The 27,112-nt window shown below is 40.3% G+C and overlaps 1 protein-coding gene across 7 annotated transcripts in view; it reads right to left on the bottom strand.

Annotated features, from left to right (window-relative positions):
- LOC122553234 (N-heparan sulfate sulfotransferase 4-like) overlaps nt 1-27,112 on the bottom strand; it is an 889,310-nt gene that overhangs the window by 652,665 nt on the left and 209,533 nt on the right. For 4 of the 7 annotated variants that reach the window (XM_087985736.1, XM_087985655.1, XM_087985543.1 and 1 more), the window contains exons 1-2: nt 21,135-21,277; nt 20,705-20,897 (exon numbers count right to left, since the gene is read on the bottom strand). The exons of 2 other annotated variants lie outside the window; for them this stretch is intronic. The gene's annotated coding sequence lies outside the window, so the exon portion shown is untranslated. Of the gene's footprint in view, nt 1-20,704; nt 20,898-21,134; nt 21,281-27,112 lie in introns of those variants that run through there. One more of the 7 variants, XM_087985675.1, reaches the window with a different exon arrangement.

Genomic DNA, 27,112 nt, shown 5'->3' with positions numbered 1-27,112 from the left:
TAAAGAAATATGAATTGACTAAAAGTTATCCTCATGGATTAAAGCTTTTCTCAATGGGGCTTCCAATGTTCATGTTTGATTGACAGCATTATGAGAAATTAAGGAGACCATCAATTTCAAATGAATTTTTAAATTTTTATTTTTCTGAACATTTCAGACTTGACAGTGCTATTGCATAGTTTATTAATTGTGAGCCTAGAGCATATTTGGCAAGTGGACATGGACAGGATTTGGAAACATGGGAAATAGGAGAAAAAATGGAAGGGACATGGGAAATCTGATGTAGCTTTAGGGGTACATGGGAGATATGAGGGAGTATATTGGGGTAATGGGTAAAACGTGAAAATATGAAGGAAAATGGAAAGGCATGGGAGATATAGAAGTTAATTGGAGCATGAGAAGTAAGATGAACATGGAGGTTCACATGTAGATGAGTAGTCTTTGGTTAGTTGGAGGGGGAGGAGAGGGTAAGCAGACTAGAAACTCTAACAACCAGGATTACTACTTCATTATCATCCCAATAATTTGCACTGGGCCTTCTAACTTGTCTGACTTACTACCTAACTACCTCCATTGCAGCCTTGGGCCTTATTTTAGAAGTGGGAAACCCATCTTCAGCCCATACCCACTTCCCTGACATGAGAATAAGGCAGCAACCTTCGCCAGGAAGGACAGAGAGATGTGAGGTTGAAAAATTCAAAATTCCCAACACCTATCTTTTTACAGCCTGGCATACACCATTTGAATGCTTCAGAAATTGCCATGCCGTTTAGTATTGGTCAGGGATCTAGTCCAAAGAATAGGGACAACCATTTTTATATGGAGTTATGATCCAGGTGTTAATTGTTAAAAGATTTTGTGAACTAAGTTATACTTACATCTTGAGTTTAGCCCACTACTTAAATATATATTTTGATTTGGAATGTAAATCAATGAAAACTCACTTTCTGCAAGATTCAGATTATTGTATTGTACCAACTCACTGCTCAAAAGATGTCCCAAACTTCATTGGTAGCCACGATACCTGTATCATCTTTAAAAGCCTATTGTGCACTGTCAGTCTGGGCTGCCCTGCACAGTTGCTGATTTTTGTCCCAATCATGGCAGATAGGAGGAAGTCAGTGACCTGCTGCACAGGCAGTGACCTGGAGGTCCTACTGGATGAGGTGGTGCAGAGCCAGGACTTCCTGCTCCTCCAGTAGCTGAGGCCATGATACCAGATTATGCCAGCAATGTCCAAGGTTACTACCCAGACTCATGTAGTCTCAGCCATTCAGGGGAAATCCCAGCACTGTAGGAAGAAAGGCAATGACCTTCCCCGCTCCACCAGCAAAAGTGCCCTCATCTGCTCTCCAACACCATACACTCTCTTAGTCTACTACTGTACCCACTTCCCACCAAGGCTCATAATTTGCACTCTCACTATTACAGATGACATCTTCTCTCACTGACTCTGACCCACCCCCATCATAGATACCACTGCATATCCTTGGCATTGCCTAAATACTCACTCAGGTCACCTCTCCAAAGCTAACAGTTGGTTAGCTTCCATTCCCCACTTCCATCTGCCACTGTAATATCTGCCTCTCTTTCATTCCAGCAAGAAAACAGTGCCCAATAGGGCAAAAGAACTCAAGACAGGTGGTTGGCTACCCAACATTCAGCTCCTCTTCCATTATGTGGAAGCCTCCAGAGACCGATTCCCCAAATAGCTACCTGACCATATGTCCAAGCCCTTAGACTGATATCGGAGCAGACCTTGACTTACTGAGCTCAGACCCTCGGACTGAAGGCTATCCCCTTGGCTTGGCTGAGGCCGACTGACAACCATGACAAGATTCCTCCTTTTATACCTGTGCTAAATATCAAGGCAAGGCAGAAGTATCTCTGGCTGAAAGGACAAAGTACAAAAGGACAAAACAGGGCAGTATAAGGCAGGGATGCTGTGAGAATCCAGATGGGCTTAAAGTGAGTGAGCACTATGAGAGTGATCAAAGTTGCAGTCTGGTCTAGTCCATTAGCTGGCAGCATACCCCTAAGTGCACTATGACCTTGCAGCAGTATGACAATGATAGTTGCCAGTGCAGTCTAAGACAAAGTGCAAAAAAGTGCTTTATAAATGGATTGGAGATCCCCATGAGGGTTCTTAAGGATGGCACATATTGAATGCCAAAGTTCTTGGATGTGGGGTGTAAATGGCTGCTGTCCACACAGCATACCCTGACATGCTGGTGTTTGGTGTCTAAATCGGAGGGCTCTTGGAGCAAGTGCAAGCTGAATCTGCCAGGTATTGCAGCCTAGTTTCCACGTCCAGCTTTCTTGATGTCTGCCTTGTTCAGAGCATTTGTTGAGATAGGAAGCTGAATATTAGTGGGGTGAATGGGTCATTAACAAGACATTTAACAAGCAATAAATCCCCTTATAAGTGATTACTCACAACTACCATCTAAATAATGAGAACCCTTTCATTTTTTGTTTGTTTTTAATGAGAAACTGGAAACTGACTGAATTCAAAAGGCTTCATTGAATAGCTATAAGCCAAATATGTAAAGTCTTTATTGCACGCTCCCCTCAGAGTTCTGCAGAACTTTATCAAAAGGTCTTAAAATTGCCACCCATCAACTCTTGGCCCAGCACTTCCACATATTCTGGCATGGACCTTTACATCTGGTTGAGGGTCTGAGAAAAGACATCTTGCACTGCTTACCATCAGAGGAACTTAGACTTGGAAAAGCTATAGGAGTCCAGCTTTAATGATGCACCAAAATTGGAAGTGGGGAAATCAACTTATGCCTCAAGCTCCAGATCATGGTCTAATGCCACAAAGAAAATGTAATTAAACATAGATTACACAGTCCCCAAAGGCTGCGTAGAGAATTTTTTTTTTACAGAACAGAGTTTCTTCTCTGTGAAGCTGAACTCATGAATCTGTACAATACCTTCCCCTCCCACCCCCCACCCCCAGCATAGAGGAGGGATCCCTTGTGTAATTGCAGTGCACAGAAAGTTTTGGGCCCTCGTTCTTCTTTTGCTTGATAAATCCTGATTTTTTTTCTTTGACCTTTCACAACTAATGAATGTGTTCCTCAAGTATCAAATGTCCCTCAATCAGATTAAAAGCTGGCTCAAAGCACTATTTTAAACTCCCGACTAATATCTTCCATAGAATCGTTAGAGTGTGGAAGTAAGCCAATGCCACCCATTGAATCCATGCTAACCTTCTAAAGAGCAACTCACCCAGACCCACCACCCTACCCTATCCCTGTATCTGTGCTTCCCATGGCTAACATAACATCCCTAGATATTATGGCAATTTAAGCATGGCCAATCCACCTACCTGGACATCTTTGCACTGTGGGAGGAAACAGGAGCAGCTGAAAGAAACCTATGCAGATACAGGCAGGATATGCAAACTCCAGACAGATAGTCGCCCAAGGGTGGAATCAAACCAAGGTTCCTGGTGCTGAGGCAGCAGTGCTAATCACTGAGCCACTGTGCCATCCCCCACTGTGTTCCTCAAGTATCGAATGTCTGTCACCCTGATTAAAAGCAGGTTCAAAGAACTATTTTAAACTCACAACTGCTACCCTTGTTGGTGTGATAGCCAAGAGATACTCAAGATATGAGGTAAGATTTAGAAAGATTACAGAAGAGGATTGCATTCAGTTGAATAATTTAACAAGAGCCTTGCATCTCCATTGGAATGGATAGCATGATACACATTGAGATGGATTTCTAAACAGATAGTGTATTAAGAATTGTGGTCAGTAGGTGAGGTTTCTTCTATCAAAAAGGATACAGTTATTGGATTTATCTGTTACTAAGTGTCTTGTTTTCTGGGCCTACTATTCATGCGATGACAATAGGAAATGATGAATAGATTGTGATGAGTATGAAGAGGTAATGATACAGTAATATCTTACTATAATGTACTAGAACACTCATTCTATATAAATGTAATCGGTTAAAATATTAGCTTCCAATGTGAAATAACAGCTGATGTTACTTTCCTTCAAAACACCTGAATTTAACTTCCTATAAAGGTAAGTTTTCATAAAATCTACAACTGGAAAAATTAAAAATGCATTCCAAATTAAAAAAATGAAAATATCCCAGGCTAGGTCTTACAAGAGCAGGCAGCACGCATTGTGGTTCAGTATATTCTCAAAAAACAAACTCACACTCAAGGCTCAGGATATCATCGGGGATACTTGATGTGATATTGCTTTTTGTACCACAAGTGTACAAAACTGCTGGTTAGGCTTGTTTACGTTTCCTGTGAGGGAGTACAATGCACTACAAAGCAGTGGAAGTAAAGTTGTAATAAATGGTTTACTGTTAACATCTTCAGTCTGGTAATGTACATGCATTTAACTAAATAGAATATAAGACACAAGTGGGAATTGGCTGCATATAGTGGCAGGACAGTCATGTAATGGTAATGTTTCTGGGACAACACTCTTGAGACTAGTTCAAATCCCACCCCAGCACCTTGGGGAGTTTAAATTTGATTAATTAATATATCTGGAATAAAATGTTAGTCTCATTATTAACAATCATGAAACGAACAGATTGTCATAAAACCCAGCTGGTTCACAAATGCCCTTCAGCGAATGAAATCTACCATCCTTAGACCCATAACAATGTGTTGGACTCTTACTGCCCTTTGAAATAACCTAGCCAATCAGTCAATTATCAAACTGTGAAAGAAACATTCCAGCGATTTAAGAAGACAGCTCACTGCAACCTTTTCAAAGGATATTTTGGGATGGATTTAAAAAGTGCTGGACTTGCTAACTGCAATCACAGAATCCTTAGTGTGGAAGCAGGCCATTTGGCTCATCTCGTCCACACCAACCCTCCAAAGAGCATCCTATCCAGATCCAAGCCTCTATTTATCCCTGTAACCTCACATATCCCATGGCTAGCCCACCTAGCCTACACATCCTTGGATACTGCAGAATGTTCAATCCACCTATATAGTGCACATTTTTGGACTGTGGGAAGAAACCAGAGCAAATCCACACAGACACAGGGAGAATATGCGAACTCCATGTAGACAATCGCCTAAGGGTAGAATTGAACCCAGGACTCTGGCGACGTGAGGCAGCAGTGCTAATGACTGAGCCATCATGCCACTTGCATTCTAAGAATGGAATTATCACATCTGGAACGAGATGTCAAAAATTCTCACAATTAACAAGTTAAAATAGAATGCATAAAAATGGTCCTCGTCGACATATGTTATGTTGCTAAAAACAGTGTGGGAAAATGATTGGCTAAAATTGTCTTCTACATCAGCTGTTAATATCGGAGAGGAATTCTGTGCTGTAAGAAATATATGCAATTAATCTGCATCATCAAAAAGAACAATTTTATCACATCTCTCAAACACCCAGAATATTCTTCACAAACAATTCGAGTGAACAAATGAGAACAGAATTATAGATTTTTTTCTTGAGGATGGTTAAGGGGGGATAACAATCTGGGATACTATGAAAATTGAATTCTTCCTCTAAACAGAACCATAGGATCTTTATCCATATGAACAGGCAGTTTAACAGGTCAACTGAAGGGCACCACCTCCAGTATTTGAGACCGTGCTTAGTTCTCTGTTGGAGCATCAGCTTAATTTAAGGCCTGGAGTAGAAGCTGAATGTACCCTCTAAATCAAAGCTAACAATACAATAATTGATAAGGAACGATCTTTTCATAATATTAAAGCAAGCAACAAACTCGAGTCAAATTTTCAAATATCTAACAAATGATAATAGTATTATTTACATGGCCAAAAGAAATGCACTAAAACAATCCAGAAACGTCCAAAATACTCCTCGCTATTAATAACTAAATAGACAAGAAAGTATTTCTAAATGAAACAAATGCAATTTTAACGTCCTTTCTTGTCAGTAAATGTCACTGCTTGCTCTATTCCAATAAAGAGGTCTCCTGTTTCATGATTACCAATTAATCAAACTCAAATCACATTTTTTTCCAAAAACAGAAGAAATGCATGGCAAACTTCAAATCTTATAATCCAAAATATTAAATCATACACAATATGTAAAGTGCAAAAGTGATCAGGGAAAAACAGGAAATGTCATCACCAGATGGAAAACTGGTGGCAGCGGCTTTCGCTGTCTGTTAAACAATCTGTTTGATTTTCCTTTCCACTGAAGGGAACTGAATATTGAATGGGTGTCTAATATGTTGCTGAGATACTACCACCAGTTTTTCAAGCAGCAGAAAAAGTTAATATGCAACCCATGGTCTTCAAAGGGGAGTGCATGAGCATATGCATGAGCATGGTCAGGAGTGTCCAAGTGACGTGCAAAAAAGTAAAATGCACAAAATCTACAAAAATCAAATCATCCCTATGCATCCATGAACAGAATTAACATGGAAATCCAGCTTAACAAAACAGAAATATACAGAATTATAGATCTAGTAACCACATCGTGATGCTGTGCCCTGTTCACCTTATAATAACTGCAAGATCTTAATTATGTAAGATGTACCCTCTGAAACTGGATAAAATCAATACCCTAATGTAAAGCACTCACTGCAGAAGCAGTTAGAACAGAAATCAAACGATAACCAAAGCAAATTATGCCGATCATACAACCTTACAGCATATCCAGCAGAGCCTCTCACCACAAAGTAAGGAGTCTTCAGTGAAAATATCTGGATGTGGCATATAAATTAAAAAAGGCTATCAAATATCTCACATACAAGTGGATGTCTACCTAACAAAACACAATGGGAAAGATCTTCAACTGCTGACTGCCTATTTTTTGCCTGATGAGATGAATGGCCAGTGTTTGAAAGTTAGCTGTTTAACTTGACAGGTCGATTGAAATGCAACCTACCCAATTTAATTCTCAGGCAGCCTTTTAAAGGGGTAAGCATGTCTAATGGGAGGAAGCATAACTACATGAATCCAAGTATCATTTCCAAGACTGAACAACCAAATCGGTGGTCCTCGGGGATTATGAAGAATTAGCCTGTTTTTTTTAAATTCTGATTTCTGTAGGATCAATAATTGAAGGGTGCTCCTCCCAAATACTTCCAATTCACCCCCCCCCCCCCAATCATGGTGCACAACCCTCCAACCCAATTCTGCCTTGACTTGTTAACTGATTTAGAATGAAAGCAGGCTGATCTCAGTGGTTAGCACTGCTGCCTCACAGCGCCAGGTACCCAGGTTCAATCCCAGCCTCCAGACTGTATGCGTGAAGTTTGCACGTTCTCCCCATGTCTGCGTGGGTTTCTGCTGGGTGCTCCGGTTTTCTCCCAAAGTCCAAAAATGTGCAGGTCAGGTGAATTGGCCACAGTAAATTATCTATCATGTCCCAGGATGTGCAGGCTAGGAGGGTTAGCCATGGGATAAATGGGGTTAGAGGGTGGAGGATCTGAATGGAATAGTCTTTGGAGAGTCAGTGTGGACTGAATGGGTGAATGGCCTGCTTCCACATTGTAGGGATTCTATGGTCTCCCAAAATTCTGACAAGTACATGACTTATTGACAATCTTTGTATCGGGCACCTACAATTACTTTTAGTTTATTCTGACTGTTAAATAAGGTTTGTGTCTTATATACCCTCACCCAATTAACTTCTGTTGATCTCAGCCTTGAAAGTTTTAATTGATGCAACATCCATTGCTGTTTGATGGAGATGGATCTAGATTTATAAAATCCTTGTGTAAGATACTGTTTCCTGAATTCATTCTACATTAGTTTCTAATTATAAGCTGCTGTATCCTTATTCTCTACTCCAAAAGGAAGTCCTCTTTTTATAATATGTACTGCTCCTGAGCTAAGAGGAGGTCATGTTCTGCTATACCCTTGTGTAATTGATTGCTTAGGCATGTTATAAATATGTCCATTGGCTTATTACTATATTGCAGAATATGATTCCAAAACACAATCCAAACATTATATACATGTCCATTATTCAAACAGAACTCCACTTATTTAGTCATTGTAGTCATTAATGGGCGGCACGGTGGTTAGCACTATTGCCTCACAGTGCCAGAGACCAGAGTTCAATTCCCGCCTCAGGCAACTGTCTGTGTGGAGTTTGCACATTCTCCCAGTATCTGCATGGGTTTCCTCCGGGTGCTCCAGCTTCCTCGCACAGTCCAAAAATGTGCAGGTTAGGTGAATTGGCCATGCTAAATTGCCCGTAGTGTTAGGTGAAGAGGTAAATGTAGGGGAATGGGTCTGGGTGGGTTGCACTTCGGAGGGTTGGTGTGGACTTGTTGGGCCAAAGGGCCTGTTTCCACACTACGTAATCTAATCTAATTTAAAATAATCTAATTGTGGGGCAGCGACCAGGGTCACACTCTGAACTGATCTTGAATTACAAGGTGATTTAAACACTTGTCAGTTTTTTTCACAAGTGTTGCCAGTTTTATTTTTAGGAAGTAATTGACCAGCTTTGACTAGTTTTCAACATCAGCACCTATGCAATAGGGCAGAGCCAGGTTGGTGAGTGGGGGCAGTTGGCCAGAGGAGTAGGTGAGGTGCAAATTGTTGAAAAGGAATTATGAATGTTTGTTATGCAGGAAAATATCTTGCAGCCAATCAGAACATTCATTATGGTAATTGTAAAGAAGATTTACTCTTTCAGTCAAAAAAACATAAATTTTCCACATCATTAACTAAGACAGAACAGATTTATTAATGTGTTGCCTACAATGCAGACTTTCTTTTAACAAAAAAAGTAGAATTTATGTTCTTCTGTGATTTTCATGAAACAATTGCTGGTAGTTAAACAACAGAAATATATAGTTTGCGTTAATTTTATTTTGCTCTTTGCATTCTGTGAAAAAGGATAATTGACAAACAAGTAAAATACTGATATTGATTGCAACACAGCCAAATCAATGGTACAAATACCTTTTGTGTGTTACTTTCCATGAGCATTAGGAAGCAAAGATTAGCAGTTCACTGGGGCAGTGTCAAAGTGTTTTACAACACATACATTGGAAGGATATGACAAAGTAATTATATGAGAAACTGACAGCTCCAATGACATGCAGTAACAGTGGCAAAAATAGCAAGACCATTTTTGATTTTGGGGCTATAACAAGAAATAGCATATCAACTGCCCCATTGTGCAGAGAATCATAAAACCTTGCAATATACAATGAGCCAATTCCACCCATTGTGCCCATTACAGATTTTTGAAAGAAGTGATTCTAGAATCTGATTAGTCTTACTCTCCTGTTCTTTCTCCATATTTCTCCCCTTTCAAGTCTTTATCCGATTCCCTTCAGAATGTTCTTAGTTCATCCGTTTCTACCATCTGTTTAAGAATTTTATTCCAGATCATGACGACTTGCTATGTTTAAAAAAAAAAATCCTTATCTCATCTCTGGTTCATTCCATAATCACCTCACATCGGTGCCTTTGGATTATCAACCTTCCTGCCCAAAGAAACATTTACTTTTATTGAGACACCTCATTGTTTTGAAAAATTTCATTAAAGGTCCCCTCAACCTGTGGTCATCTCAATAAAGAAATAAGCATAATGGGCAGCTGAATCAATATTGCTGATTTACAACAAAAAACTAAAGTCAAAATTACTATCTGAAATTCAGTAAGACCTGGACAATAACTTGAATAGGCTACATCACAGAGGAGGCAATGGCTGAGAGCTGGACTGTTGATCCAGAGGCCTAGGCAAAGTTCTGGAGACCCAATTTTGAATCCAACCACAATAACTGGAATTTAAATACAATATTAATTTGGAAATAAGAGTATAATAGAAAATAGAACATAGAAAAGTACAGTACAGAACAGGCCCTTCGGCCAACGATGTTGTGCCAGGGATTATTCCTAATCTAAAATAAAATAACCTAACCTACATACCCCTCAATTCACTGCTGTCCATGTGCATGTCCAGCAGTTGTTTAAATGTCCCTAATGACTCTACTTCCACCACCACCGCTGGCAACACATTCCATGTATTCACAACTCTCTGTGTAAAGAATCTACCTCTGACATCTCCTCTATACCTTCTTCCTAATATCTTAAAACTATGACACCTCGTGCCATTCAATGCTCCCTGGGGAAAGTCTCTGGCTATTGACTCTATCCATGCCTCGATTAGGTCACCTTTCTTCCTCCTTCTCTCCAAAGAGAAAAGTCCAAGCTTTGTCAACTTCTCTTCATAAGACAAGCCCTCCAGTCCAGGCAGCATTCTGGTAAATCTTCTTTGCACCGTCTCCAAAGCCTCCGTATCTTTCCTATAATAGGGCGACCAGAACGTGACACAATATTCCAAGTGTGGTCTCAGCAGGGTCCACAGCAAAACCTCACGGCTCCTAAACTTGATCCCCCTGTTAATGAAAGCTAAAACACCATATGCTTTCTTAACAATCCTATCCACTTGGGTGGCAACTTTGAGGAATTTATGCACTTGAACACCAAGATCTCGCTGTTCCTCCACACTGCCAAGAATTCTGTCTTTAATCCTATATTCAGCATTCAAGTTTGACCTTCCAAAATGCATCACTTCACATTTATCCAGGTTGAACTCCATCTGCTATTTCTGGTGACCATAAAACCATCTGCTTGGTTAAACTCTTAAATAAGAGATTTCTCTTTGAAAGCATTTCTAACCAGAGGTCAGCCCAACTGATTGGCCAAGTAGATAGGACTACTCAACCCACAATCCAGGAAGAGAGAGGAGATAGGAGAGAACTTGGGGTTCTGGGCCAAAGCATTCCTGGTCCTCATGTAAGCACAAACTGTATTTAAGGGCAATTTGTTTCTCCTCAAAACTGTCCTCACTCCCTTCAGCTAATAGATTTCCCAAAGCCTGGGAAAAATGGCTGGTCAAGGTTAAACCTGTAAAGTAGTTTAAAACTGAAACAAACACAGAGGATGTTGGAGAAACTCCGGAGGACTGGCAGCATTTGTGGAGAGAGAAATAGTGCTAATATTTCAAGTCTCTCTCTATAGACGCTGCTAGACCTGCTGAGTTTGTCTCGCATTCTCTGATGATTTCAGATTTCCAGCAGCTGCAGTGTTTTGCCTTTTTTCAACAGCTTAAACTGATGCTGCCAGACATATCCTAATATTTAAATAATCAACCTGTCCACTGAGAGTTCATGGTATTCCGGTTCTTTGCCTCACCTCCTTTAAACATGGAACCAGGTGGGATCGGGGAGGTGGGGGTGGAGGTGGAGACAGTATGGGAGACAGTTTTACTTTTTAAGTAAAGCTTTATCCCAATGCATGTAATGGGCTGGTCGGGCTGAATGGCTTGTTTTTGCAACATATAAACCTTCTGTAACTTGTTTAGTTGTTAATATTCATCTCATGAAGGGGACTGGTGGAGAAGAGGAGAGGGAAGAGATCTCTTAATTTAAATTTACTACCCAACCTGGGAGACCCACTTGAGTTGCCAATGACAGTAAATCTGACACAATAACCAGAACAGCAACAGCAAGGAAATGGAAAAAACTGACAAGGGTCATAAAAACAGCATCAAAATTGCATTTTTTTTTAATGCTTAAGCACAAAGTTTGCTGCACCGAGTTTCAGGTGTAAAAGAACAATATTACAAATGTGCCAAATGTATAACTCGCCTCACCACAGAATTTGTAGAGCCCTAGATGGATACATTAGACTACTTAGATGTACAAAATGCATTTTGTTTGTGGACACCCTCTTTGAGTAATGAGTCAATGAGCAGACATAGTTTATAAGAATAAACAGACTTTTTGTAGAAACATCAGGAGCATCAGTCTTCTCTTACTTCACAGGGGTTGCCAGCGCAATACCAACCCACTAAAATCAATGCTCCAGCTCCCCACCCTTCATCCCAATCATGTCTATCCTTGCACAAGCTGGTGTTTAAGGTGCAGCCAGCATCAGGTACACATGCCAATATTGAAAAAGGAGATTCAAGGATGCATTAATTTTTTGTCCATTTGGTCTGTTCAGCATGGAGATAGAACCTATGGACTAATTTCTAGGCTTTAAGATTTGTATGTTGACACCAGAAATAGAAGATGAAATTGTCTAATTTTCAAGTGTTTTGATTCTAATGCCTGTTTGTTGGAATTCGCCAATTAAAAGGCCTCTTCTGGAAGTGCATTACAACTAACAGTGATACAGTCATCCAATGAGTGGACCCTCCGTGACTGCCATTAGGATTCCACCCATAGAAAACAGTTTTAACAAAATATTACAGAAAATCTTGGAAAGAAGTCCTTCCAAAGTTATTTCAGAACTCTTGTACCCAAAGAGCAAATCAAGCAAAATTACTGCCCAAATCTGCTTAGTGTTTGCTTAAATGTTATTGCAGTAAATATGGGACCTTTAATGTGCTCAAAACAGGATTTTGTTTTGCTAACTTAATACAAAAGTGGAGGATACCACATCAGAAAGAAATGGCTAAGCATCTGATGTCCTAAGTGGCTCAGCTGCTATTGCAATCCTTTCCAAGAATGCAGCATTGTGTAATCAACACTTCATTGAGGAGCACAGTTATAATTTTGGATTTGCTCACTAAGCTTTCACTTGAGTTATTGATGTCTTGTTTATCCAATTCCTAATGCATATTAACTATATATTAGTTACATTCCATTCAACTAACCTGATTATATCAAAAGAATTGCATTAAAAACTTTTCAGGCATAGCCTGCCTTTCATAAACTACATGTCAGTGTGAATTTATTGCTTTTGCTTTTACTACATGCTCTTAAATTGCTTCTCATTTAATAGAAACTGACATTCTTCCCCTGGCTTACTACAGATGTCAAAATTAAAGGCTGTTAATTCTCAGGATTATGCTTTTGACCTTTTATTAAAGATCAAAATAATATTAGCTACCTTTCACTTTTCTGCCATCGCTCCCATGCACACTGAGATTGTTCAACTTCATCATATAGTTCTTCCTTCTATCCTCTTTTTTCCATAGTAGTCTATCCATACACATTGTTGGCATATTTGAATACTTAAATATTCTGATTATTTTTGTATCTAAACAAATTGTCACCATTCTAATTCTGAAAATGGGACATAACAGAAAATTCTGAAATATTCAACAAACAGTACCTGTGCAAATAGAAACAGAGATAATGTTTTGGGTCCAAAAAGCTTTTGTCAGAATAGTTCAGCTGTTTAGCAGAAAATTATTGTTCGAGATAATGCCAGCTAATCAATTCCAAATCTGAAATAAATTATTATGATGCACCAGGGATGAATTAAACATTCACATCAATTGGTGAAGGAAGGTACACCAGAAAGAGAAGTATTCAGAAAAACCAAAGCATTTAACAAAATAAAGGTTGATTTAATTTAATTTCATTTCACAAGTATTGGTTACAATGGGAAACAAAATGGGCAAAATTCTAGAGATCCACTACTGCTTAGTCAGCACCTTAATTTAGTATAGTCATTACTTTTAATAAAATTATCTTAATTTAGTCAGCATCTGAAAAAAGACAGTTGATTATTATTATTTCTAACTCACATCCTAATGAAGGGCCCCACAATGTTAGCCTATTGTTCACCAACATGTTGCTAAGTGGCCTAATGTTTATTTCCAATTCTTAGTTTTATTTCAGAATTCCAGCAATTATGCTTTTTCCCCATTTTGCCACATTTGTTTGTTACCTATTTATTTAGTTTCTTCATCTGCTCCTGTAAAATTAATTTTTGTTTTCATTTTAATTTTCTCTTTGTTTTACTTTTATTTGATGTCTTTATTTGACCTTTATGTCCTTCCTCCCTCATTCTGTCTAGTTTTAATGGATGGGGTGCCTCAGACAAGTCAGAACTTGCCATGGACTGGTTTCCTTTTTAGTGCACTTGAAGCAGAGCTGGATAAGATTATAACAAACAACCCATTCATAATAAAGCCTATTTAGTCTTCATGTTGCTCAGGATAAATCATGGTTGAATCATAATTGATTATTAGGGACTCATGAAGTGTGGAATGTTACAAAAGAAAGCAAAAACTGAACAACGGAAAAGACCATATAATATTCCAAATATTTTGCAGCAACCAACCAAAGAAGCTTTCTCTGGCATGAACAACAGTTTAAAATAAGGCCTGGCAACTTATCATCTGATTCAAACTAATTTTCAGCCATACTGCTAGGATTACTCATTTATTTCAGCAATAACTACTTGCATTTATATATGATTTGGAGATGCCGATGTTGGACTGGGGTGTACAAAGTTAAAAATCACACAACACCAGGTTATAGTCCAACAGGTTTAATTGGAAGCACACTAGCTTTCGGAGCGACGGTCCTTCACCTGATGAAGGAGCGTCGCTCCGAAAGCTAGTGTGCTTCCAATTAAACCTGTTGGACTATAACCTGGTGTTGTGTGATTTTTAACTTTGCATTTATATAGCATGTTTAACATAGTTAAACATCCAAGGCACTTCAAAGGCATGTTATAATTAGACACCAGCCACACAAGAGGTTATTAGATTAACAAAAGATTTATCAACAAGATAGATTGTGAGGACGAACTTAGAGAAGGATGAAAAAAAAAGTTTTAATGTAGACATTTCAGAGCTTAAGAGCCTAGGTAGCTAAAGCCATGCGCACCAATGGTAGCGCAATGGAAACTCCAACATATTGCCTATAAGTTTATCATGTCATAGTGGTATTATCCACAGGGAGTTTTAAGGTTGAAGGTGTAAGTCTCACTGCAGAAACCTCTGAACAAAGATCCAGGCTAACAGTCCAATGCAGAGAGAGAGGGAGTACTTTCTGAGCTGCTTTTTTTTGGTTAGACTAAAACTAAGGTCCTGTCAGATAGGTGCAAAAGATTCTTAGGCAGCACTCTCAAGAAAAAGGGGAATTATTCCCAGTACCCCAGCTAATAGTGAATATTCGATCAGTACAACCATGCAGATTATCCAGTCATTAACAAATTATTTGTTGGGCATGCAGTGTGCAAATTGGCTACTGCATTTCCAACATCACACTTCAAAAGGGCTTCAGTGGCTGATAGCAACTTGGTGGCATTTTGGAATTGTGAAAGACACTATAACACGCTCTTCTCTTTTACTGATAAAGATTCAAAACAAGGATGTTAGAGTTTTCTAGCAACTGCACAAAACATTTGATGAGAAATCTGAATCTTCCAACTGTATTGTTCTAATCTGTACTAGATTATTGGCTGGTGAAAGATTATTGGCGTATAATCAGAATACTCATTGTTAAAATCTAACTTTATTCTTAAAAAAAACTAACATATAAGTTAATTAGAAACATATTTTGGTAGTAGCACATAGGATGTAGTGTGGAACAGATATCAAGATGGAGGGATTCTGGGAGGTTATGTCATGTTTTAAGCAGCTTATTACAGCTAACAATGGATACCCTGAAGAATGTCTGTGATAGTTATTTACTTATGTGAAAAGACAAATTTGGAATGTCAAAGTCCCTCTAGGAGTTGAAACCTTGAGATCAGGTAGTCAAACAAGGATGAATGCAAAAAGCTGGATGATGATGTGATGCTCACTTGAAAGACCCTTGAGTGTTAAAGAAAAAGTGTGCTCAAGACATGATTATCAAAGTACTCAATGATTGAAAAGGGAGCAAGGATGTTATTGGGTTTAGACAGGCAATTGGAATTTAGAAAAGAACAAGACCAACTACAATCTTAATGATTGGTATAACAAGGTTCAAAGATCAAATATTCCACTCCAGCGTCTAAGTTCTATGTTGCTATAAGAGCCAAGATAAAATAGGCTCTTTCAGTTTTGTCTTTGAAGTGGAGAAAACTAGAAACTAATGGTCAAGAGGAGGAAGAAAGAGATAAACACAGAGCAAAAAAAAAAGTCCTACCTAGCCATAATACATGAAGTACTGCGTACCCCAACTTACATTGCACTGCCTGACTTTATTGCTGTAGTTTTAGCAAGAAGCTGATAAACTTGTGGAACTTGAAACTACTTGAAACAGTTCTCCAGTCTATTAAAATGATAATTTTACCTTTTATCATAGTCCCAGAGGATCACAGAGCTGCCCTCTCATTACAGAGAGACAGTTGGTGCTGAGTTTAACCTAATGGTCACCAGGCTTCAGGTAAAAGGGAGATGTTGAGAAGGCAGAGCTTTCATTGACATAATAATTAGGGGTTCAAAACCTCCAAAATCAACACTGGGAACAATGGTGCATTATTTCATTAGGTCATGATTCTGGAGAAGATAGGTGAGAAGTTCTATGGTAAGTTTCATTGGCATTGTGGGTGTGGATGTCTGAAAATACTTTTGTATTCCTTGACCAACGTAGTTTTTTTTTCTAATTTGTTGCCAGTCTTTGGAATTTATGGAGTGCACGAATGGCTTTGTGGCAGTATGATAGAATGTGTCAGACTAAATGTCATATTTGTATGTTCTGATGTTTCCTGAGTAACAATTGATAGTTCACCAAGTAGCTGTAGAAAGGAACCGTACATATTGAGAAAATTCTAGGTTCAATCCCAAACTTGTGTGGAGTTAGTTGATCTCAGTCAAGGTGGATTTCTGGTATGACAACTGATTACCATCACTCTGGGCTACAGAAAGATAAAAATCAGGACTGTGTTTCCCTCAGAGTTATGTAACCTTTTGACAATCACTGAAATAGAAACCATATCAACCAAGCTAGGGCTAATCAAACGGAGGACACTTCACTGGCTGGGGTACGTGCACAGGATGGAAGACAGCTATATTCCCAAGAACACTATATACAGGGAATCAGCCTGTGCCAAGAGGCCAGCAGGGTGCTTGAAGCTCCAATCAAAGATGCTGCCGTTAGAGACATGAAAGCCCTTCACAAACATGACCAAAGGGAGAAATGGCAACACAGCAGATACCAGCATGGAGCTCTGGAGCTCTGCCAACAAGACATCAGCAAAGATTCTCCTGCACCACTCGCAGGTGACAATGTTATGCGCGGCACAGGGAGGCAGATGTTGCCTTTCCAGAAATGGCTTGTGCAGCCATCAAAACAAATGCTGCAGATGATCTCACCCAAGTTTAGAAGACTGAGGGGACATCTCATTAAAACTTACAGATTACCAAGAGGCCAGGATAAAGTGATTGTGGAGATGATGCTTCTACCACTAGGAGAAACAAGGACTAAGGGCACAGCTTCAGAGTGAAGAGGCAAACCTTTAGAACAGAGATGAGAAGGAATTTCTTCAGCTATGGGGTGGTTCATTGCCACAGAAGGCTGTGGAGACCAAGTATATTGAGTATATTTAAGACAGGTAGACAGGTTCTTGATTAGTGAGGAAATCAGAGATTACAGGAAGAGGTATGACTTTGGGGTTGAGAAACATAACAGCCATAGAAGGGTGAAACAGTCTTGATGGGCTAACCAGCCTAACTCTGCTCCTGTATCTTAAAACTTCTGGCCTTATGCAGCTTAGTAAGTTCCTGAAGCTCTATTACCATCATCCTTCATTGGAGGAAGGATGCTAAATCAATCATTTAATCTATGAATATATATTTTGACACCGACTGCTCCCAACTGCATAGAGAACATTGTAATCAATCTTCGAGTCATGGCAAAATTGGATATTTGGCTTTTTAACTCATCAACTAAGTGGTTAATAAACAGTGAAGGAACCAGCACACAAAATATCACCCCTTCCTCTCTGGCTCCTGAACCTCAGCCACTTTGCTATTTTGCTTTGAGGTCCATGGAATTGAACTTACAGCCTCATCAGAGAAACTTTATCAAAGTCTTCTGGATGTCTGTTTAGACATTCTCTTTTGCACTACTTTAGACATGTTTTAAAAAATTCAATCAGATTTGTCAGGCATGACTTATCCATTACAAATCCTCTGAGTAGCTAAAAATTTGCAAGATGTGCACTCAGACAATCTATCCTTAAATACAGATTCTAGTAACTTCCTGAAGACAGACGTTCAACTAATGGTCTAATTCTTAGGTTTCTCTCTCTCAACATTTATAAATAACAGAACAATACAGAGTAATATTCTGGAATTCAGGAATGGATGTTAAATCAAGAAAACTTGAGGATTTTAGTTACAGTACCTGCACTGTTCTTATCCTAAAAATCTGTGTTGGCAACCTTAAGGTCCCAGGAATTTCTCTCACTTTGGCGCCAATATTCTCTCCAGTGATGTCATTTTGCTTAAGTCCAATTTGGTGAATCTCTATTCCTGACTGAATATTTGGAATGTTTGATATGCTGACTCCTCCCTCAACCATAAGCACTGATGCAAAGTAATTATTGCGCATGTCCATTATTTCCTTATCTTTGTTAACAATATTGCCTTTAATCGATTGTCAGGGATTGCCACATTGCTTCTGACCACTCACTTCTCAACATAATTGTGAACAATGTTTTTGATTTCCCTTGCCACTGTCTTTGCACATTTTCATTACATTGATCTCACTTTTTATTTTGCCACCCTTTACTGTGCTTTAATATTTCTCATTTGCCAAAAAATGTTTTATTTGCAGTTTTCTATGTTTTTCCTTTAGGTTTTATGTTATCCCTTGCTTCTTTAGTCCCCTGTGGCTGTTCTTGGTAAGTAGAACCCTTGCCCCTTAGGAATATGCTCTGGTTTTACATCACATTTATTTTTTTCTTCTTTGAACACCTTTGAATGACATTCTGTAATTTTAACTATTGACAGTTTGGACAGTTATTGGCATTTCACATCATCTTTACCCAAGTATAGAGTTTCAGCAACTTCAAACATTTCATTGGATTCAAACACACATGAAGGATTTTGATAAATGTTCATTCACTGTTGAGCTATTAAATAAGTGTAGTTCATCACCATATCTAGTACAGCATACCCCCTTGTTGGTTTGAACATCCCTCTGCCTGATGCTCAATCCAAGTCAAGCCAATATATTCCAAATCTAGTTAGAATTTATGTTTGTTTTCCCCCCCCCCATCATGTATACTTTTTCTAACAATTTCTTTCATGCACAAAAGTGGAGATGTAAGCCTAGTCATCAGAAATCAGTCTATGTTTACATTAAGAATGGCATGGTCTACAAAACTTTTGGATTATTTAGCAAGGATGTTTGGATCCAAATAGAGCAACCTCAGAGGCAAGAGGGATGTGTTTTCTGAAACCATCCCTTGTCCAAGCATTAAATAGCCAAATAAATTTGTTAAAAGGTCTCTAAAGACTTAATGTCAGAGGCTGACCAGGTAGCCAGTGCTCCAGGGAGGTTGTAATGCCCACCCTCCCTCCTTGTTTAGTTTTAACTGCAGATACGGGCTACCCTGTCTGAATCCACAATTGATGTCTGACTGCTAATCCTAATTTTTGTATCAAAGTTTAAAATTGGGGGGGAAGGACACATCCACCTTGAAGCACCCAAATTCTCTTTCTTACATGGAGAGGCTGCCTGTAATACCTTCCAAGTTGGAGGATCTTCCATTGGCTCTCCAGCTTCCAGACCCTGCCCATCATTCTTCATTGGGCAGCAAGCCTGCTCCTGACCACCAGTCGTCTGATTCAGGGGTAATGGTACAGGCTTCTGGCCATCATTTAACCCCAATGGGAGGGTCCCAAAAAGTGTGGGGGGAAAGCCCTGTCCTTTGGTTGTCACTTGCCTTTCCCATCTAATTTCATATTCAAGCACACTGTTTCCTGAAGAACTATTAATCCTTGTGCACCAGTGAGTTTACAGAAACATATGGATAATAGACCATTCCCATCAGTTATTTCATGTCTCCATCCATCACAGTTGGATATTTGGTCAGCTTGGGTACAGCAATCAGATACATATGAATTAAAATTGCACTGTGCAATGGTGACAGTGAATACATTGTCAAAAATTGGCTGAAAAATTAATTTATCAACCATTTTAATTAAGAATTGCTATCAATGGAAAGAAAGAGAAACTTGATAAAATGTGTTAACACATTGGCACAAACTCAAATTACATTAGCCAGATGAAAACGCATGGGATTAATAATAGTGTGTTTTTAAGCACAGTGTTTACAAACAATGATCTATGATTATGAAAAACTCAAATTCAGTTCATTGCAACATTCATTCATTTTGTTAAGAAAGCTAATTCCTTATCAAGAATAGTATTTAATCGTGCCAAATTAACAATGACATTTTGTGGCTGTGTGTCATTGCTTTTGTATTCAAAACTACATGCTGAGATTCAAAAGCATTCAAATTGTCAATTTTTCCCTGTTCCAGCGCTCACTATAAAGAGGCTCCAAGGCAGTTAGTGGCGGCCCCCACGCCCTCCTCTCCAAATCCAAAAAAGTGAAAGGCAGTAAAAACAGAGATTAGAAGTTACTTATGGGAGAGTGAGAGAGAGAGAGAGAGAGAGAGAGGCACTTCAAACCAGAGAACGGATGAAATCATTATAAACTCGAAACAGCAGGTGGATGCGAGTGGAACCGTATCCAAATGACATACTGGAACTGGGTAAGATCAGTTCTACATTGCTGACAATTCACTGTTTTCACTTTCCGACTGCTTAAGTAATGATGTACAACAGATGCCTGGAGGACAGAGCAGTGCTGTTTCTACGCGGGGTGTATTGTCATACTTTTTTTTGCTCAACTCATCTAGCAGTCGAGTTTCTATCTGATCCTCTTATGGCGGGTGTTTCTGAAACTGAAATTGAAGGCAGTGAAAAGCAATGTGAAAAGCCAGTCTCACTGAACAGCCCGTTGCAGTGAAAAGAAAGCGCTTTCCGATTCGCATCCACTCACCGTTCAATCACTACAGTGACCTCACCCGTTCTTTCTTCTTGTTTGGTGAAAGAGAGAAGTGGTCAAAACATCTTTGTTTCCTTACACTCTCCTCTTCGGGGTTTCTAGCACTTCAGGATGGGGCCAGCGACCAAACCAGCGATGGGGACATCCGAAGGGTAGCTTACAGCAGTGTTCCTGTCAGTTTGGGTGTCTGAAATGTTGCAATGTTAAATGGCATTCATTCTTCTGGAGACCCCCACAAACTGCAAAAGTAACAACTCTAAGGAGATTTAGACACCAGCTGACTGCATTACAAGATTACGGGGGGGGGGGGGGATGTACTTGCGCCTTTAATACCAGGTTGCAACGGCAGGCATGACTTCCAGCAACAAACTTTATCTGAATTGCTGATACGAGAAGAAATCTATCAGAGTGAATTAGCACTTACATCATCTGATGCCCCCATACTTCAGACTAACGAAGCGCTGCGATGTTTCCATTTGCTGCAGCTCGGTGTAACACCAGCTGGGCTGCTGGAGAAACAGACTTGACTGTGAAATGAGAGACGTTGTTTTACTTGGTACATCCTTCATTGCTGACAGGTCCCACGCTGCCAAACCTCCTACTCTCAGGCACAGCTGAGCGATGCTCGCAACAAACACCCAAATAAAACCCCGCCCATACAGGCATCACGTGACCCGCCAGGCAAAGCGGCCGTGCTCTCGGTTGCAGTGATTTGCAGCACAATATATTTTTTTCTCTCTGCAAGTTTTTTTTTTATGGATTGTTTTGCTGTGCAGAAAGTAGGATTTAGCACTTTCCTCCTGGCCGCCACTAAAGGCATTTTATGGGCCCCTGTAGAGTTTTGACAAATGCATGCAAACGCCTGAATGACTGCCAAAAAGAGAGTGCACAACAGCGCTTTATTTTCCGAATGTCACTGATACAGGTCCCACCGAAAAAAAGAGACAGCCAACTCTCAAATGAGTGCAAGGTCCCGACTGGAAACCCACTTGTTAAACAATATCTGCCATACAACTTCTAAACCAATGGGGAACATATTCACCATCATGCCTTAACTGACCAACATCCAAGGCATTACTTGCATCCATATATTGGCTGATTTTGGTGTTGTACACTTAAAGAGCAGTACCTTGCAAAAGGTGTGCATTATCCATGAATCTGGATGCGTTGGCTTCTGTATACTTGTGGTGTGAGCCCTTGATTTGGTACAAACCAAAGTATGAATGATTTCTGGCTTGAATATGCGGAACCCAGTACATCCACTACCCTTTCGTCTGTGAATGCTGAAGATCTTCCAGGCAGTGAAGGAGATGAGGTCCTCTTCGCACAAAGCAGCAGGAGAAGACCATTCCAGGCCTTGCAGAACCATAGATGGCAGAGACGGTGACAAGATGGACTGGTCTGCAGAAGAAGATTCCATTACAGGAAATGGTTCAATAGATTTATTCTCTCTGGCAAGGTGAGTGCAAGGCCAGATCCTCAGGACATGCCTCTGGGTATTCAGGTTCCAGCTGAGGAGCTGCTCCTATCAGGAGAGGAATTTTAAGTGACTTGTGTTTAATGGCTGCCATCGACTGCATACAAAGGCCAAAGGTGGAGGTTACAGCAAACCAGCCAATCCACTAAGTACAATTGCATTTCTTCAAACATCTCCCTTTTCATAAAGTCAAATAAAAATTCCATGCATAATCATCTGCAAATGCAAGTCACCCAACATACATGGTTATTCAGAAATGTATAATTCAGCAACAAAAACAGTGTGTGAACACTTACCAGTTCCATTTTCGTCAGTCTGTGCACATGTTTTGTCTTTAAATGATGCAGGTTTCTTATGGCATCTGTGATTGTTATTGTCAGTTGTTCCTTCAGTATCTGTTTGGCCCAAGGGTCATGTTTCTTCTCCAGGGAATGTCATTTCAAAGACAGTTGCTTTTGCTGTGATTTCTAATGCTGGGGAACAATGAAATTGATGGGCAAAAGTGGTTACTGCAGATGCTGGAGAGTAGAGTCAAGATTAGAGTGGTGCTGGAAAAGCACAGCAGGTCAGGCAGCATCCGAGGAGCAGGAAAATCGATGTTTCGGGCCAAAATGGCAGGATTACCTTACACTGAAAGACTGAAGCGACTGGGCTTGTATACCCTTGAGTTTAGAAGACTGAGAGGGGATCTGATTGAGACATATAAGATTATGAAAGCATTGGACACTCTGGCAGCAGGAAACAAGTTTCCGCTGATGGGTGAGTGCCGAACCAGAGGAAACAGCTTAAAAATACGGGTTAGACCATTTAGGACAGAGATGAGGAGAAACATCTTCACCCAGAGAGTGGTGGCTGTGTGGAATGCTCTGCCCCAGAGGGCAGTGGAGGCCCAGTCTCTGGATTCATTTAAGAAAGAGTTGGATAGAGCTCTCAAAGATAGTGGAATGAAGGGTTATGGAGATAAGGCAGGAAGAGGATACTGATTAGGAATGATCAGCCATGATCATAGTGAATGGCGGTGCAGGTTCGAAGGGCTGAATGGCCTATTCCTGCACCTATTGTCTATTGTCTAAAATCCTTCATCCGCAAGGCTAATTCCTGATGAAGGGTTTTGGCCTGAAACGTTGATTTTCCTGTTCCTCGGATGCTGCCTTGACCTGCTGTGCTTTTTCAGCACAACTCTAATCTTGACTGTGAAATTGATGACCATTCTGGAGATAACAGTTTCCCAATTTCCTGTCTGTGAAGGTGTGAGTGATCTAGCTGTAAATATATAAGTACAGTCACATGACGACATATCTCATTATCCATGTCACCGTGTATGCTCAAGGGAACAACTGTTCTACACAGATCCCAATTTACCACATGGACTGACCTGGTTGAAAGAGTTGAATGTTTGCATTCTAACTCTCAGGCTGTCCACTGCATAGCTCTGGGAATGCATTGGCAGTGGAAAATTTGGCTCTCTGTCATTTTATTTTGTGACTCATGCCTGCAATGACTTCTGGTTTCAGTAGTTTCTTCGCTGTTGGAAAGTAGTTTGTGTGCAATGTGATGTTAGTCTTTGGACTGGAGTACTTGTTGTGTCTTCACTCGGTATATTTATCCACTCAAAGGTGGACTTGTACAGGTCATATTCTGAATGAAAAATTAAGCCAGAAACTTCCTATTGATAGATGGCAGTTATAAGAAGGGGGAAAAGTCACAGATACAGTCACATAGATGGGTTAACTCCAGGAAAGATAAGAGAGGTAGGCAGTTACTGCAGGAGTCTTCTGTGGCTATCCCCATTTCAAACAACTATGCTGTTTTGGAAAATGTAGCAGGGGGTGATGGTTTTTCAGGGGAATGTAGCATGAACAGCCAAGTTTCTGGTATTGAGACTGGCTCTAATGCAATGAGGGGTATATTGGGTTCCAAGAGATCGACTGTGTTAGGGTATTCTATAGTCCGAGTTACAGATAGACGTTCCTATGGCCAGCAGCAAAAAAATCAGAATGGTGTGTTGCTTCTCTGGTGCCAGGATCAAGGATTTCTCAGAGAGGGTGCAGAATATTCTCAACAGGAGAGGACCAAGCAGGAGGTACACATTGGAACCAATGACATAGGAAGGGAATATGTTGAGACTCTGAAGGGAGAATACAGAGAGTTAGGCAGGAATTTAAAAAGGGGGCCCTCCTGATGCTATGAGCTAGTGAGGGCAGGAATAGGAGGATAGAGCAGATGAATGCATGGCTGAGGAGCTGGTGTATGGGAGAAGGATCCACAGTTTTGGATTCATTGGAATCTCTTTTGGGGTAGAAGTGACCTGTACAAGAAGGACGGATTGAACCTGAATTGGAAGGGGAACAATATATTGGCAGGGAGATTTGTTAGAGCTGGCTGGGGGATTTAAATGAATAAGATCCGGGGGGTGGGGGGTCCCAGGGAGATATTGATCTCTTTCCTCACTTTGAGACTGGTACAGTTGAGAACAAAAGGGAGTCAAACAGTCAGGGGAGGCAGGGACAAAGCAGAGAACAAGGTAGGACTGATAAAGTAAACTGCATTTATTTCAAGGAGAAAGTGAGTCTGCGGATGCTGGAGATCAGAGCTGGAAATGTGTTGCTGGAAAAGCGCAGCAGATCCTGAAGAAGGGCTTATGCCCGAAACGTCGATTCTCCTGTTCCCTGGATGCTGCCTGACCTGCTGCGCTTTTCCAGCAACACATTTCCAGCTCTGCATTTATTTCAATGCAAGAGTTCTAACAGGGAAGGCAGATGAACTTAGGGCATGGTTAGAAACATGGTACAGGGATATCATAGCAATTACAGAAACATGGCCCAGGGATGGGCAGGACTGGCAGCTTAATGTTCCAGGATACAAATGCTACATGAATGATAAAAAGGGAGGCAAGATTAGATTAGGTTAGATTAGATTAGATTCCCTACAGTGTGGAAACAGGCCTTTTGGCCCAACAAGTCCACACTAACCCTCCGAAGAGTAACCAACCCAGACCCTCTGACTCATGCACCAACACTATGGACAATTTAGCATAGCCAATTCACCTGACCTGCACGTCTTTGGACTGTGGGAGGAAATCAGAGCACCCGGAGGAAATCCACACAGACACGAGGAGAATGTGCAAACTCCACACAGACCGTCACCCGAGGCCGGAATAGAACATGGGACCCTGGTGCTGTGAGGCAGCAGTGCTAACCACTGAGCCACTGTGCCGCCCTTCGAGAGGAGGGGGAGTGGCGTTTTTGATAAAGGACAGCATTACAGCTGTTCTGAGGGAGGATATTCCCAAAAATACATCCAGGGACGTTATTTGGGTGGAACTGAGAAATACGAAAGGGATGATCACCTTATTGGGCTTGTATTATAGACCCTGTAATAGTCAGAGGGAAATTGAGAAACAAATTTGTAAGGGAGATCTCAGTTATCCATAAGAGTAATAGGGTGGTTATGGTAGGGGATGTTAACTTTCAAACATAGACTGGGACTGCCATAGTGTTAAGGGTTTAGATAGAGAAGAATTTGTTAAATGTGTACAAGACAATTTTCTGATTCAGTATGTGGATGTACCTACTCGAGAAGGTGCAAAACTTGACCTACTCTTGGGAATTAAGGCAGGGCAAGTGACTGAGGTGCCATTGGGGGAGCATTTTGGGGTCAGCAACCGTGATTCTATTTGTTTGAAATAGTGATGGAAAAGGATAGACCAGATCTAAAAGTTGAAATTCTAAATTGGAGAAAGGCAAATTTTGACAGTATTAGGCAAGAATTTTTAAAAGCTGATTGGGGGCAGATGTTCACAGGTAAAGGGATGGCTGGAAAATGGGAAGCCTTCAGAAATGAGATAAGGAGAGTCCAGAGAAAGTATATTCCTGAAAGGAAAGGCTTGGGGGTGTAGGGAATGCTAGATGACTAAAGAAATTGAGGAGAAAGTGAGGTCTGCAGATGCTGGAGATCAGAGCTGAAAATGTGTTGCTGGAAAAGTGCAGCAGGTCAGGCAGCATCCAGGGAATAGGAGAATCGACGTTTCGGGCATAAGCCCTTCTTCCTGAAGAAGGGCTTATGCCCGAAACGTCGATTCTCCTGTTCCCTGGATGCTGCCTGACCTGCTGCGCTTTTCCAGCAACACATTTTCAGCTAAAGAAATTGAGGGTTTGATTAAGAAAAAGAAGGAAGCATATGTCAAGTATAGACAGGATAGATCCAGTGAATCCATAAAAGAGGATAAAGGCAGTAGGAGTATATCTAAGAGAGAAATCAGGAGGGCAAAAAAGGAGACATGAGATAGCTTTGGCAAATAGAATTGAGGAGAATCCAAAAGGTTTTTACAAGTACATTAAGGATAAAAGGGTAACTAGAGAGAGAATAGGGCCCCTCAAAGATCAGCAAGGTGGCCTTTGTGTGGAGCCACAAGAGATGGGGAAAGATACTAAACGAGTATTTAGCATCAGTATATACTGTGGAAAATGATATAGAAAGTAGAGAATTAAATGGTGACATTTATTTTCTAACTAAACATTTGTATGCAAAGTGATTCCGATTCCCATAAACCAATTTTTGCCAAATTGGACATGTGTGATATTATCTACAATATTTGGCATTATCTCCATCTCTGACCTTGATCTTTCTATTATTCTTTCTGCAAATATTTCAGCCTTTCTCCTAGTCTGTTCTTTTAATTTGGTCTGAATAACTCTCAACATAATGCAAGTTTCATGCATTCTTCTATCAATATGATTTTGCTGATGATTGACAATCCCAGAGCTTCCGCATGTGTTGCTAGCTTTCTGGGATCACATTTCTCCACTCTCAGCATGTACTCTCTCATGGCAGGATCTCCAATGCTTAAGATAATCCTTTACCTGATGAGATCATTTTTTCCATTGCAGGTTTCAGCTAGATTTATCATTGCTGTCATATTTTGA

The sequence above is a fragment of the Chiloscyllium plagiosum genome, unplaced genomic scaffold (genome assembly GCF_037043375.1).
Source record: "Chiloscyllium plagiosum isolate Xiang-an unplaced genomic scaffold, Cpla_swu_hap1 HiC_scaffold_1, whole genome shotgun sequence".
In the NCBI taxonomy this organism is placed as follows: Eukaryota; Metazoa; Chordata; class Chondrichthyes; order Orectolobiformes; family Hemiscylliidae; genus Chiloscyllium; species Chiloscyllium plagiosum.
The sequence above is the reverse complement of the archived record's forward strand: the minus strand, read 5'-3'. Positions and strand labels throughout refer to the sequence as shown.